This window comes from Protopterus annectens, chromosome 1.part0 (assembly GCF_019279795.1).
Source record: "Protopterus annectens isolate FY-2018-M chromosome 1.part0, PAN1.0, whole genome shotgun sequence".
NCBI lineage: Eukaryota > Metazoa > Chordata > Ceratodontiformes > Protopteridae > Protopterus > Protopterus annectens.
The window spans coordinates 1,826,574,734-1,826,589,514 of NC_056725.1; positions in this window are offsets into that span (position 1 = coordinate 1,826,574,734).

Sequence of the window (14,781 nt, forward strand, 5' to 3'; positions counted from 1 at the left end):
GCGTAAATCCATTTGGTCTGACTCTGCTAATCACACTTACCAGATACAATATTCCCTCGAGCCACACGCTCCAGGGATCTAAACCTCACCACAACAATAAATAGGACGTGCTGGAGGGATAGATTCCTGTCCCAGAGACTTCCCATGCTCTGGAACAAGATTCCAATCTACATTAGGCAAAGCTCCTCGCTAACCCTCTTCAAGAGAAACATTGACGAGTGGATGGGAAACAGAAAGTTTACCCCAGGGATCACTTCAATGGATCTGTTGGACAGAGGCACAGGGAACTAATCTAAGGGGGGCGGCGAAAGCCAACACATTCTGGCTAGGCTTATAAATGCCTTCGAGCAGATAGCCTACTACCTACCTATGAACCTATGAACAACAAAAACAATAAGGGCACAATTCTAGATTGGATTTTAGTCTCTGACCCCAGTAAATATACTGTCAGTGGAACTATCCTAACCCTAAGTGACCATTTCCCTGCATGCATACACAGACTTATCAATTATCACCCCAATATCTACCAACTTAAACCAGCCAGGAATCTCACAAAATTTAACAAATAATTATTCAAAGGTATCCTAAGGACTTTCATCTGGTCTATACTAAATAATCTCCCATTAAGTGATCCAGTTACAACTTTTAATACCTTTTTTTAAACACCCTAAATAACATTGCCCCAATATGCATAAAAAGAGTAAAAGTAAAACACTCCCCCTGTCTATCCACCTTTAACAAAAATATTATGCATACCAAAGGCAAGGCTTGGAGGGAGTGGCTAAAAAAAGAAAAAAAATGCAGGGAACGTTGTAATCAAGCTAAAAACAAATATACACAGAAAAGAAACAGAAGTATTATGACCAACTACAACTTAATCATAAAAATGATCCAAAAAATTTTGGTTGTCCATTCACTCACTACTCATTCCTGGCTCAAAAAAGATCTGTACCCCTCTCAAACCTCCTCTCCCACTTGAAATAACAATTACATTTAGTAAATTCTTTATAGAGAGAATTGCTGCCCTCACCTACAGCATATCACCCTCCCTTACACAAACCCATAGCATATTACTTACTGCCCCCTCTACTACTACATTAACCTTTGAAAAACATGAATCCAAAAATCCTTAGTCACAAATGCTAACAAGTTTACCTCAAAACCTGCAACAATATATAAACCCTGCTCCACAGCTGCTGACAGCTTCCCACCTGAATACCTCACGATGGCAGCAGAAGACACATCTTACCCAATAGCTATCTTAATCAACAAATCCATACAGGAATCGTATGTCACAGCTACAGTAAACTCTCATTTAACTGGCACCCAAGGGGATTGGTAGATGCCGGATAATTGTAATTTCTGGTTACTATTAAAAATGGGCCTGACTAATACTGTACCTTATACTATTTGTTTGGTTTGACTTGTTCTCAGGTTGGGGAGAGAGGGAATTTATTCCGATCTTCCTTTTTAAAACTCTAAAAATCTAAAAACTAAAGGTATGTTTCTGCGGGGGGGAAATAGAAAGTGCAACACATGAAAATTGTACGGTATTTCTTCTGTTTTTTTCTGGTTGCTTGAGAGTGCTTGTTGCTTGAGTTACGGTTAACTGAGAGTTTACTGTATTTGGAAAAGCAACTGGAAAGACCCCAAAAGTACCTCACCAAGAGGATCAAAGGGCTCAAACAGATGCCATATGCTGCCCGGTTAAAGAAACTCCAGCTCTACTCAGTGGCATACCGCCTGCTCAGAGGCGATCTGTGCCTGACATATAAAGCCATATCCAACCTGGAATTAATGGACATGCTGCACCTCAGAAAATCCAAATCCCATCGAGCTACATACTCGAGAGACTTGAACCTCAGCACTGAAATAAATAGGACATGCTGGAGGGACAGATTCATAACCCAGAGGCTCCCTTCACTCTGGAATAAAATCCCAGTCCAGGTTAGGCAGAGTCCCTCATTGACTCTCTTCAAGAGGAATCTTGATGAGTGGATGGGAGATCATAGGTTTACCCCGGGTATCACTTCTGTGTCACTGTTAGACAGAGGCACAGTATACTAACCTCGAAAAAGGGCATAGCAAAATTAATTTAAAATGGGTGGCGAAAGCCAAACACACTCTGGCTAGGCTTATAAATGCCCTAGGGCACATAGCCTAGTATGAACCTATGAACCTATGAAAACATTGTATAATCATCCCTCTGCACAAGGAAAGAAACAGGAAGAAAACTCTACAGAAGTTTCTAACTTTTGTCCCATTGCAATTATCTCCCCTCTCTCAAAAATCCCAGAAAAAATATATCCATGCTCAACTTCTTCACCATCTCCTCTCAAAGCAGCTCTTAACCAGTACTCACCAATGAGCCTACTCTGGTCATAGTACAGCTATTGCACTACTATTCTTTTTAGATAATATAAACAAAAAAGGAATCTGGCAAACTTATCTTTTGCATATTTCTGGATCTGTCCAAAGTCTTTGATATCATTTCACATAGCAAACTCCAACAAATGCTCCATCTCAGCTGATTCACCCTTCAATTTGGTGTTTTTTAAGCTACCTATCTGATAGACAGCCAACTGTTAGATGGCAACATACTGTACTTTCTCTCCAAAGCTCCAGATTGTCAGTGGTGTACCCAAGGCTCAATTCCTGGTACACTTCTCTCTAACATTTTCATTCATGATCTCTATACCTTTTCTAGGGAAGCATCATTTATACAGTATGCTAATGATTCAGCACTAATATGTTTATGTGACACTGGTGCATCTTCTTGAAATCACACAAAAAGAGTTCACCTCTGTTGAAAACTGGCTCCTCAATACCCAATTATTACAACCCCTCCCCAAAAAAAAAAGCAAAATTAATCCTATTCTTCTCAAAAGCACATCTGAAGGCAAATCCAGCTTCAAAATCTTCTCACTTAACAATGCAGAGATAGAAACTGTATCCTATACAAAACTGCTTAGTGTGACAATTGATGACAACCTCAGATTTGAACTCCACATTCAAAATAACATTAAAAAACTCACCAGAAACTTGTCATGCTTTAGAGGCATAAAAACGTTCTTGCTAATTCCGGTAAACCACAATAGCAACCACTTACCTCCTTCCTTCACTCTTGCATGGTACTTCTATCCTTACCAACTTGCCGATATCTGTTAAAACTAAACTCGAATTGTGCTACAACAAAGTTGATAAATTTGCTGCCAAAAAACAGTACTATATACATGATTGCAAGGCCCTTAAAAGTTTGAACTGGCTTGAATGGGTCTATATCACATTATCGAAATTCCAAAATGTGGAACACCATAAGCTCGACCTTGGAATCTTGAAATGTGATATACTCGAACGCTCAGAACAGCAAATTTTCTCCAAGGGAAAAAAATTGCCATTCTGAAAATACACACACACAGCACAAGCACACCAAAATACATAATCCACACTTACACACTTCACAGAACCCTACACTAAACTGTACATACACTACTAGCTATCCACGTACCTTAACCCAACCCTAACCCTAAGGTCCCTAACTAATGCACACTCACCTTACCTGCTCCCTAACCCTAAGGTCCCTAACTAACACACACTCACCTTACCCACACCCTAACTATAAGGTCCCTAACTATTGCACACTCACCTTACCTGCTCCCTAACCCTAAGGTCCCTAACTATCGCACACTCACCTTACCCACTCCCTAACCCTAAGATCCCTAACTATCGCACACTCATGTTACCTGGTCCCTAACCCTAAGGTTCCTAACTATCGCACACTCACCTTACCCGCTCCCTATCCCTAAGGTCCCTAACTATTACACACTCACCTTACCTCGGTCTGTTCGCACACTTACCTTAAGCCGGTCCATCACCTTCGCACTACAGTCAAGGAAATAGCAAAGCCACAGAAACGGCCCACTGAATACTTTCCCTAGGAAAATATTCAGTCTTCTGCAGCTTTGCTATTTCAAGCGTTCGCTGAATAGTGGTCGATATTATAACATTCGAATTTTTAAGACTTCGATGTTATAATATAGACCCGGCTTGAACTACCCCACTATCTGGACTTTGTACAACTTACTACCACCTACAACATAATTTATAAACCCCATGCTTGTCCTGCACTAAGCTCTACTCTTCCTGCCTATCACCCAAGCAGACCCCTCTGTTCTAATGATAAACAACTTCTCACCATCTATAAACCTATAAGAACAATTGGAAATAACCTTTACTGCTACTCTGTTGCCAAAAAATGGAATTCTATTCTACAGGCTATTACAACTGTAACTTACTAACCTTCCTTCAAGCATCTTCTGAAAGATCATCTATCAAGCACATGGCTCTGCTTATGCTATACCCCTGGGTGACCATCAATCTTGTCTACTTTTCTTCACCCCTATCTGTACAGACTCTCTACTCATCACCACTTCCTCATCTTCACCTGGTTATCCTACCCTCTCTACCACTTTGCATAACCTCTTCCTATCACCTCCTCCCTGTTTTTACCAATCTATCCTAATCTCTCCCCTTTATAGCTGCAATTAAAGTAAACAAATGACTTTTACTTACTGCTACAGTGACTTGCCAAACGGACACTGCCCGAATTGTATATAGTGCTGTACTTTGCTTTTTCTCATTATTCTCTTTGTAGCATATCTTTGTTATAACTCAGTGCCTTACGATATTGTTGATTATTTTTCAAATGTGTAATTTCCAACTTTTTATGTAATGTCTTTGAATTATTTTATTTATTAATTATTATAGGCTCTTGTGACCAACTTGGACTCTCCCGGTAAACAAATGTTAAATAAATAAATAAATGCCAGAAATGCTTTTGCAGTCAGAGCAGAAATGTTTTAGTAGCACTTATCAGAAGTGGCATAACTTTAAATTGTAGAAACTTCTTGAAGCTCTTGTTACATATTTATAAAAGGAGAAAGAGCATTTTTTTTTTCTTTTGGCCATCAAGAATGACAGGATTTCTACAAGCAAACCAGCATACAGAAAGGTGAATTAGTTTGCAATGGTATATTACCCATTTATGCTGTAGTATTACTACTACTAGTTTATTTGTGTGTGTTTTTATGACACCCATAGCAGTCTGATACCATGGTGGGTTAAGATGCTGGGTGTAAATGTCAACAATGGCTCCACTGTATGGAGGACTGCATACACAGTAGGGTCTACTTCCATGGCAGGGTAAGTGGATGGTATGTGATGTTGCAGAATCAGTACAACACAAGTTATGAGAGATGTATTCTTTTACATGCTTCAGGTACCTTAGCCAGGCCAAGGCATGCAAATTCTACCAAACAAATGCTGATATGCCAGTGTTTGCTGGTGTTTTATTGACTGATAATTACAGTCAAAGATGTGGCAGAACTGCTGTATTAAAGTGTGTGTGTGTGTGTGTGTGTGTGTGTGTGTGTGTGTGTGTGTGTGTGTGTGTGTGTGTGTGTGTGTGTGTGTGTGTGTGTGTCTGTGTGTGTGTGTGTGTGTGTGTGTGTGTGTGTGTGTGTGTGTGTGTGTGTGTGCGTGTGTGTGTGTCTGTGTGCATGTGTGTGTGTGTGCGTGTGTGCGTGTGTGCGTGTGTGTGTGTGTGTGTGTATGTGTATGTATGCGTGCGTGCTACTTCTGTTGCTTGTGTATTATACCATGGGAGTCCTGTAGCTACTACTTTTCATGATGGTGTAATTACTGATGACATTGAATTTAGTTGTGTTTTGTTGGGGGGGCAGTGGTATGATGGACACTTCAGAAGTGTATATAGAATGGTCTTGTATTCAACAGTCCTCCACGTTGGAACTATTTCCCCATTTCATTCATGGGCTGTTATGAACCCCCCCCCCGCAATGTTCCACAGACATTGGGACAATGTCTGCAGTAGTACTGAGCAGTTTGGTATGGGGATCATATTGTACTAGTGAGTCATCTCACATGTAGACTATAGATCTAGTGTTTTTTTTCAACAACAACACCTCATTGGTCTCAGTCATGAATCAGAGCAAGGGATGTGTGCTGCGTGGCCTTTGGAACAGTTTGAAGCATCATCTTCACTTGTCTGTGACACTGTATTATATGTCTAGCCAGTGCTACTTTCTGTGTGTTTGGGGGAAGGCCTATACACATACCCACAGATGGGGATGTCTCTGTTCAGTATGAGGTGACTGTGTTCATGTCTTGGAGGATGTCCTGTTGTAAGGCCCATTTCTACCTAGAGGATGCACACACATATGCTCTCCCATGTCTTACGAAGGTTTTTTGAGTTGTGGGCCAAAATACATTGAACCACTCACAGGCATTGTATGTCACTGGCAAAGAGGCTGCTAAATACCGGCAGATATACCCTCTGCTGTGCATGTGCTACCTCCCCAGACAGGTGTGTACCAAGATGCCACAGCAAAACATTATAGTTCTCCAAGGAGTAAAAGCAGGCATTATACTTCACTATTCCATTTATGTCCAGCATACACCATGTGTGCACCATTTGCCAACCACAGGGTTGTTTGTCTCTCCTGCTACATGCCACTGAAATGCCCAGAGAATTTACACACAACATTCTCCCAGATGCAGACCAGACATATATGTGAGTAGTACACCATACTTGTTGTAACAGAACATAGATTTTGTCAGTTCTGTACCATTATATTTATACCTGTGTAGGGGTTTATTGTGTGTAACCTAACAACATCTCACATGCAGGTTTCTTTGTAATTGCAGGTTGTCATGCCCTAAGGTAGACAACATTGGAATAGTAAATTCTGCCATGCAGAGAATGCTTTTCTGCTACAGACCCTTCCTCAACATGGCTGGTGGATGCTCTGTCATGGCAGACCTTAACATGCCTTCCACTCACATCTGGCAAGACATTATTGGTGGCCAAAGTTGGAATTATGGCCAAGTCTGAAGATGAGAGCCCATATGACACATCAGCAGAGTGTCACAGAAGGGAAGTCTACTGATAGAATAACCTTTCTGACAGAGATATAGGAGTTCCTGGGCTCTCTGCATGGGGTCCTGACACTTCTGACATCCACAGTGTCTGACATCAGTGCCAAGTTGCAATGGGCACCACATATACTTGTATATCCATTGGTAATGTGCTAGGAGGGTATATTGGTACATGGATTACTGTCTGCATTACAAGTTCAATGAAACATGATAGTATATACAAGCAATACTTTTTTGTTTTACAAGAACATTCAGGATACAGGTCCAAAAGTCACCTGCCCAAGGTATGTTACATATTACTTTTCCTTATCGCTCAGTTTAATAGGATTAGTTCCAGTGAGCTGCAGGTCTTTGTGATGGGTTCTTACTTTTTTTTTTGGTAATTCGGTGGTGTTTTCATAGGTGCTGTGTTAGCAGGGTCCTCCCTAGTAGATATTGGCCTACATTACATCAGAGAATGGTCTGACACTGATGATGATGACAGTCAAATCCCAGCACAGTCAGGGGTTACAGTGTCAGTTGTAGACTGAGGCACTGTAATGGTCATATCCCTATCCCATTTCATGGGCATACAGCTCATGTGCCTATGCAACCTGCCCCACAGACCCATGATGACAGCCACAGTGAGTGGTCTCATCACCAATGGAACAATTGTTCTTTGTTGTTCCCAGTTCTGTTGAGCAGGATAACATCAGGGGTCAGTGTACCCAAGGCCGAACATGCCATGGGTTCTGCCCCTTCCTCCCAAGCTCAGTGTTTGTATAGCCTCTGGCCAGTACTCAATGTTTGTGCAGTCCACAATACAGGGACAGGCAGATAGCAATGCACCCATAGCCAAGCTTATCAAAGTAGTACATATTATGCATGAAGACTTGAGGGAGTACATAGGCCAGATGTGCACCATTACGGGCATGTGGTGTGGGAAGTTTGAACACAAGAGGTACCACCTCTGCAACTGTACATCACAGCTAAATTCACATTCTGTGGCTGGTCCACCACCACCTCCAATGAGAAGTTCAATGGTGGGAGGGGGGAGGCACAGTCCTGGACCAATAGCAAAACCACTCCCACTCTACCATACAGTTTTGAGTGCCTCATGGGGCAACCTGGATGAATACATAGATGGAATGGAATGTTCATGTGAAGGCTTCATGTAGTACAAGCTGCTGCTCGCAGTCATGAAGCACTTTATCTCTGAGCATCCTAGGACAGGACACCCCTTTAGGCAGGGATCTGCAAGGTTAGCACATAACTTTCCTGTGGGTGGCCGGAGCTGTTCATCAAACCCCTGCACAGTGCTGCATCATCTGCAAGAACTGTGCCTTTACACACACACACACACACACACACACACACACACACACACACACACACACACACACACACACACACACACACACACACACATTGCCCATTGTTGACACTTGTCACTGTTGTCCTCTTCTTTTACCTTAGTAGCCTATGTCTGATGCATAGAGTGACCAGATTATACATGGAGTAGCACAGCCTGGGTGTAGATATTCATGCATAAATTACATATACAGCTTATTCTGGCCCATAGTAATGAACCAGATACTACCTCTTAGCCAGTACCATGGCATTCTGCACCTACATAAGTCTGATATACTCATCCCCTGGCATGGCTCCTCCATAGGCACTTCATTGTGCACCTGCTCCACTGCTGAGTCTATTACAACTTCTTCCTAAATGTTTCTGCCTAGCTGTAACTGTTTGTACAAGAACATGTTGTGTAACACTGCAAGGATTTTACTGCATGTTGCGAGATCGTACTGTAGTAACCACCACTTCCAGACAGTGGAAGCAGGACTTTAGTAGTCTGAACAGATCTGATAAAAATTCTGGTTTGTGACAGGGCTGGGTTGTATGCATTCTCTCTCTGACATGGTCCGTGGGTTTCTAATTGATGTAATTTCCCATGTTTGCATTGCATATTTGGCATCGCCAATACGATTCCCACCCTGCGCAAACTTCTGGTATAAGACATACATGTGCTACATGTGGGACCTTGAGTATTGATCAGTTGGCCTACAGACACATTGTGTATTATACCATGTGCTTTACAAATCAGCTGATAAGTGGCTGAGTGGAACCCTTTCTACAGTTGATATACCATTATCCCTGCCCACCAGGTGGGGCCATTATTGCAATATAGGTGCAACCTATGGCCGCAAGTAATTCAGAGAAATGGGCTTTGTCATAAAATGCCTACATGGTGTTGTCTTTCTCCTTTGTGGTATATGGAAGCAACATATACTCCCCTGAATGCCATAGCAGAGTATCAAGAAGCAGGTGCAGTGTCTTTGAGGCAGATGCCAGAGATACACCAACCATGTTCCCTGTTGATTGATGAAAGGTCCCTGAAGATAGTATTCTGAAAGCCACACATACCTTGGTGTACACAGAAATATGTACTGCTTGCATCCCAAGGGCCTGCCTAACAGGGGACACATTTTTGACCAATTCCTGTGTAGTGCCTCTATCTATATAATAGTGGGGTTATATTTCTGTGTCATGGAGCGCATGGTATGTTAGGCAGGGGAATGGATGACTGGTTGTTACTAATAGTAATAACAAAAAACACTGTGACAATTGGCAGCAATAATAATATCTTGTAAATTCATACTGACTAGTATAGCAGCTACCCCAAGTATGATTTCATGGTCTGTCTCCCATAACTGCTTCAGTCAACAACCCTGGTAGTAGTGTCAATCCACATGGAATGTCTACATTTCTAAACCATTCCACAATATTGTTTCGCTCATTTTCATCTACCATTGCCTTCATTTTAATACAGTTGTACATGTAATGCAGGCCATGGGATTACTCATCTCATTACAAAATTGCCCTGTGTGTATCTTTAAATTGCCTCCACCTGGTGTATAGCTGTTCTTCGCACAAAATCTGCAACCTCAACATAAAAAAAAAACTTTCTGAAGTGACTATAATTGGTATTCTTGGTGCTCTCGACTCAGAATGTTTTTCTTTTCTGAGCAGATCTCCAAATATTTTATGATTTATAGAGGTAAAACAGAAAAAAGTCTATAACAGTCTAAAATAATACCTAAATGAAGGTACATTACAGTTTTCTTGTGCATTGACTTGCTTACTTGAAATATGAGTGCATATTGCTGTTATAGGAAACCTAGCTGAAAATGATGTGCATTTTCTAGATGTCAGTATTTGAAATAAAGTCTACATTTTTAAAACATGTGACATGAGGTACACGAACAATAATATAAGATAATGGGTGCAACATTTAATTTTTTTCTAAATTTCTGGGTGTTGTTTAATTTCCACATTGCCTCACAGTAAGACGTTGTCCTGTTTGATTCTCAGCTAAAGCGTCTTCTGTGTGGAGACGTGCGTGAATGGGCGTACCTTCGTTGAAGGTTGTGTGTAAGAGCTGGCAACTCGGCACATAAAAATCTACTGCTAATCATTAGCGGACCGGAGTTCCGCTGTGGCGACTCCTAACCGGGTAAAGCCGAAAGACACAACAACAACCATCTTAAATGTTATATCCTTCACCTGTGTAAGGAACCCAAAAAACATTCCAGGAATCTGGTTAATTTTCCTTCCAGCATTCTCCACTAGGCTGAAAACCTGTGACAGAGCACCCTTTGATGCTGAAACTACTGTTAAAGATTTATATATAGATACAACTAGTGCATCAATACTTGCTAATGTCTCTCTTCATTGGGATTGTGTGTCTCCATCAAAGGTCTGTCATCTCTCTCTGTCTTGCTCTTGCCACCAACCCCCCACCACCACCATCCTGTTGACAGTTGAAAATATTCCAAGGCCTTTTTTCAGGGCTAGTACAACATTCACATTCAGATAAAGAGAAAAAGAGAGTTTCTCCATGCTCTCTCAAGTATTATTCTCTAGGCCATCACTTGAAAGGGAACTGGACAGGAAAAGAAAATGAAAAGGAGTAAGAACACTGCATGTATCTCACTACATAAATGAGATAATTTATTAGATTACTGCCCTTTGTTGTATGTTCACATGCATGTCAGAACTCCATATTCATAACCTAAGCTATATAAATGTCCTATATCTGCCTGATGATATAGCTGAAGGTAAATAAAGTGCATAGTGCCTCCTGTTTTATCAAGCCTAAAATAAATGAAAATGAGTGATCTGCATAAGGCAGCATCTATTCCCCATCATCTTCATCAGACATGAAAACTTTTAGCCTGGCTTCATATTGCAGATGGAGAAAGCCCTTACTGTAAATCAGATGACAGGGTTCAATTAGTGACCCCATCAAAGGAGTAGCCAGGTCAAGAGGGGGAGGAGTGAAGGCATGTTGCCCTGATCCCTCACTTAGGAGAAAGGAGGAGTTCATTTGCACTCAGAGGCATCCAGAGTGGTACATTATCCCTGTTGGTGACCAGAAGGACTACCATTTGTGCTACAAGGAGAGAGGGGAGGCCACTTAGAGGATATACACCTTGCAGAAATGAAGGTAATCTCTGTGGATTGCCCTGCATGCCTCTCCTTGTTGCCTAGTCACATGTGTGCAGTTAGAGTAGGAGAAAAATTAGAAAACGGGAACTGCCCCTTAGGACTAGCTAAACAATTTTCCCTCCCAGTCAACTCGCACCCTGGTGCTGAGTAACTAATGAGTCCATTGTCCAGAAGGGACAGACAGCTGAGGTGAAAGTCTGCAAAAAAAAAAATAAATAAAAAATAAAAACGTTTACTTTTATAGTCCTATTATTTTCAGTACATCAAGCTCAACATCCAGTTCATATGGATTGTGAAATGGTATAGCAGTTATGTGCCACAATAATCTTAAGTTTTCCCAAGCATGCAATGGCTGACTTAAGCTTTCCTTTCATCTTTTCTTTAGAAAAAGGTTTTTATTTGATTTTACATATACCAACAATAATTCAAAAATCCGAAACAATATAAAACAAAACTATATCCAAAAGTCCATAAAAGGAATTGCATACACAAAACCATTAATACTTTTCCAATAGATCATTAAATTTCTACCAAGCTATGTACTCATGGGTTACATTTCTAGTTCTCATTTTTATGGTTGATAATTAATTTTTACAAACGGATTTGGCTAGACAGATACATTCACTAGTAAAAGAGAGAGTAGGTTTACATTTCTGGTACCTAGTTATAACTTCCCTAGCAATAGCTAGGACAAACCAAAGAAAAGGTACTTGCAATACTGGAGTAACATCTGAGATTGGGGCATTGAACAAAATCAAGGAATTTGTAATATTACAATTATCTGACCACAATGCTTGGCAAAAGTTTCTAAAGTCAGTCCGGAAAGATGACATTGTGTTGCATTTTATGATCATATGAGCCCAATCTGCATCAAGGGCTTCATTGTTTCTCCAGCATTTTTTTTTTCTGATTTATACATAACAACAATTTTGTGGGGTATTAGAAAAACTCTCTGTAAAAGATTTCCATGTACAAATCTTCCAGTATAGAGAATACATTGATTTTCCTGCAGATTTTAAGGATAGTTTCCTACTTTTCTCAGAAAATTCTTCTTTAATTATTTTTGTTGAGTAATTCCAGTATGACAATCTAGGGGAGCAAATTCAATTCTAATAATCTTATATATGATTGACAAGTATAACTTATCTTTCAATGGATTATTATTTATATTAGAAAAAAGTCTATGATTTTTGGAATAGTTTTAGTTTGCACGTTTACTGCTATTTTAATTTTACCTTGAATATTTTCTTTACATGTTTGGATATCTAACCAACTACTATTTTCCAGACTGTATCTAGCAATCAGATAATCAGCTGAGTGTATTTTATTCCCATTCAGAAATTGATGCCAATAAATTAAATTGCCATTCTTTAAGTCAAATATTTTTCTTGCATTAAAAGATATTACGCATCCATTTATGAAAGCTTTAGGAAAAGTAAAGGTAAATTTAAAAATTTAGGAAATAATATTATTACTACATCTTTGATTACATAATTCAAATTAATAAATCTCTTGAATATTACTAGAACTTGATTTATGAAAGGGTAGAGAGTAAAGACAGCAAACTTATGTTTTTCATTTAATATAGTCTTTTAAAACCCATAAAAAGGTACTGATGTCTAAATTTGTATAAGTTACTATTATAGATTTGTTATCATCTATTAGTATATTTTCATGTAATGATTTCCAACAGGAAGCATAATAGGAGTCAAGCCACTGGAGTAGTACTTTGATAATTATAGATTTACAATATAATATTGGGGAAACAAATGCCTCCCTCCTCCCAACTTTTGATGTGCCAGTTTAAGGAGAGTCTTGCTTTCTGGGGATACCATAAGAACTTTAGTAAAATAAAGATTTTTTTTTTTACTTTTTAGAAGGGAGAATAATTAATAACTGAGTAAAGGAATAAGATTTTGGCAAGATTATCATTTTGATCAGTGCTAGTCTGTCCTCAAATGTGAAAAATACTTTATTCCAACTGTCTATTAATTTGGATATTGAATCAATTAGGTTTTAGCAGTTAACTAAAAATTATTTTTATTGGCTTTACTGGAAAGGCTCACCCAGACTCTCCCACAGCTTGGTGTGGTGGAAAGGTTAGTTTCCTTATTTCTTGTATTTTGTATTTTTATTGCCTTTTTCTATTTTGTATACTATGATTTGTTTTCGTTACACTGTGTTTTACTTGTATTCTGCTTTAAACTGCATATTAAAACTTAAAAATAGACCACAGGTCTGTCTCTTGTGAGTTAGACAGAATTTTTTCCCACCTTCCCACTCTGTTACTGTTGTGTTCTTAAACGCCACTGTCTTTCTAGTTCCTTCCCTTTATGTTAATTTGACCATATATCTTATTCCCTCTCTCCTTTCACTGACTAGTGTAAGCACAAGATTATCATTTTCTGAAATCACTCCCCTTGACTATTTAAATGTATTACCCATCCTGCTGTATTCCATAGTACCAGAAATTAAAAGTGCCCACCCCCTTTCATTCTATCTTGCTCTTTCAAAAATAGTGGCTCTCCACAAAAACTTAACTTTTTAGATAGCTAAAACTTAAGTTATCCACTTTCATATCTAACTGCTTAGTGCGCACTGCAGTGTTTAAGATAAACCTGTTTTCCCTCATTTTACCTTTAAGCATTTATTGCAAGACCACCAGTTACTGCAGAGCCCACATTCTGCCTCTCGGTAGTCATCTTGGGATTAGTGCTTCTGTTTCCTCATGGTGAGAGAAGGAGTACAGGTACATTATTTCCTGGAGACTGCTGATCACCAGAAAGCCTAATAATAGCTTTATAGGAGACACCTTGGAATCTGTGCTTATATTCTGATCCTGGTGAGAGAAGGAGCAAAGTGCATTGATTCCTAGACTGTTTCTGGTCGGAGAGTGAGTGTCTGTGCTTAACATACCTGATTGGTCTGGTTGCTATTTGAGGCATCTACCAGAAAAAGGCTACAAGCCTACAGACCTTTGCATCATCCGGGACAAGACCATGGATCACCAAACAGGTTGTGGCCTGCTTCTTTTCTTGGGATCAGTGCTAGCATTTTGCTTCTGGTGAGAGAAGAAGCAAGGGAGCATTGCATCCCAACAGAGTGAAGCTGTGCTGAGACCAGCATTAGCAGTAACCAGAGAGTAGCCATTAATGTGACTCCCCTATTTTCATCATTCTTGACAAGCTAATTCTTGTTTTCAGTAAGTACTGTTTGATTTGTTTCTAATTTCAGAATACCTGCCTAAATACTTCATTCTTAAATTCTTTAGGGTCTATGTATGTTTCCCCTCAAATGTTTGGCAGTGCTCTGTACAGACTCAGACACCTTGAG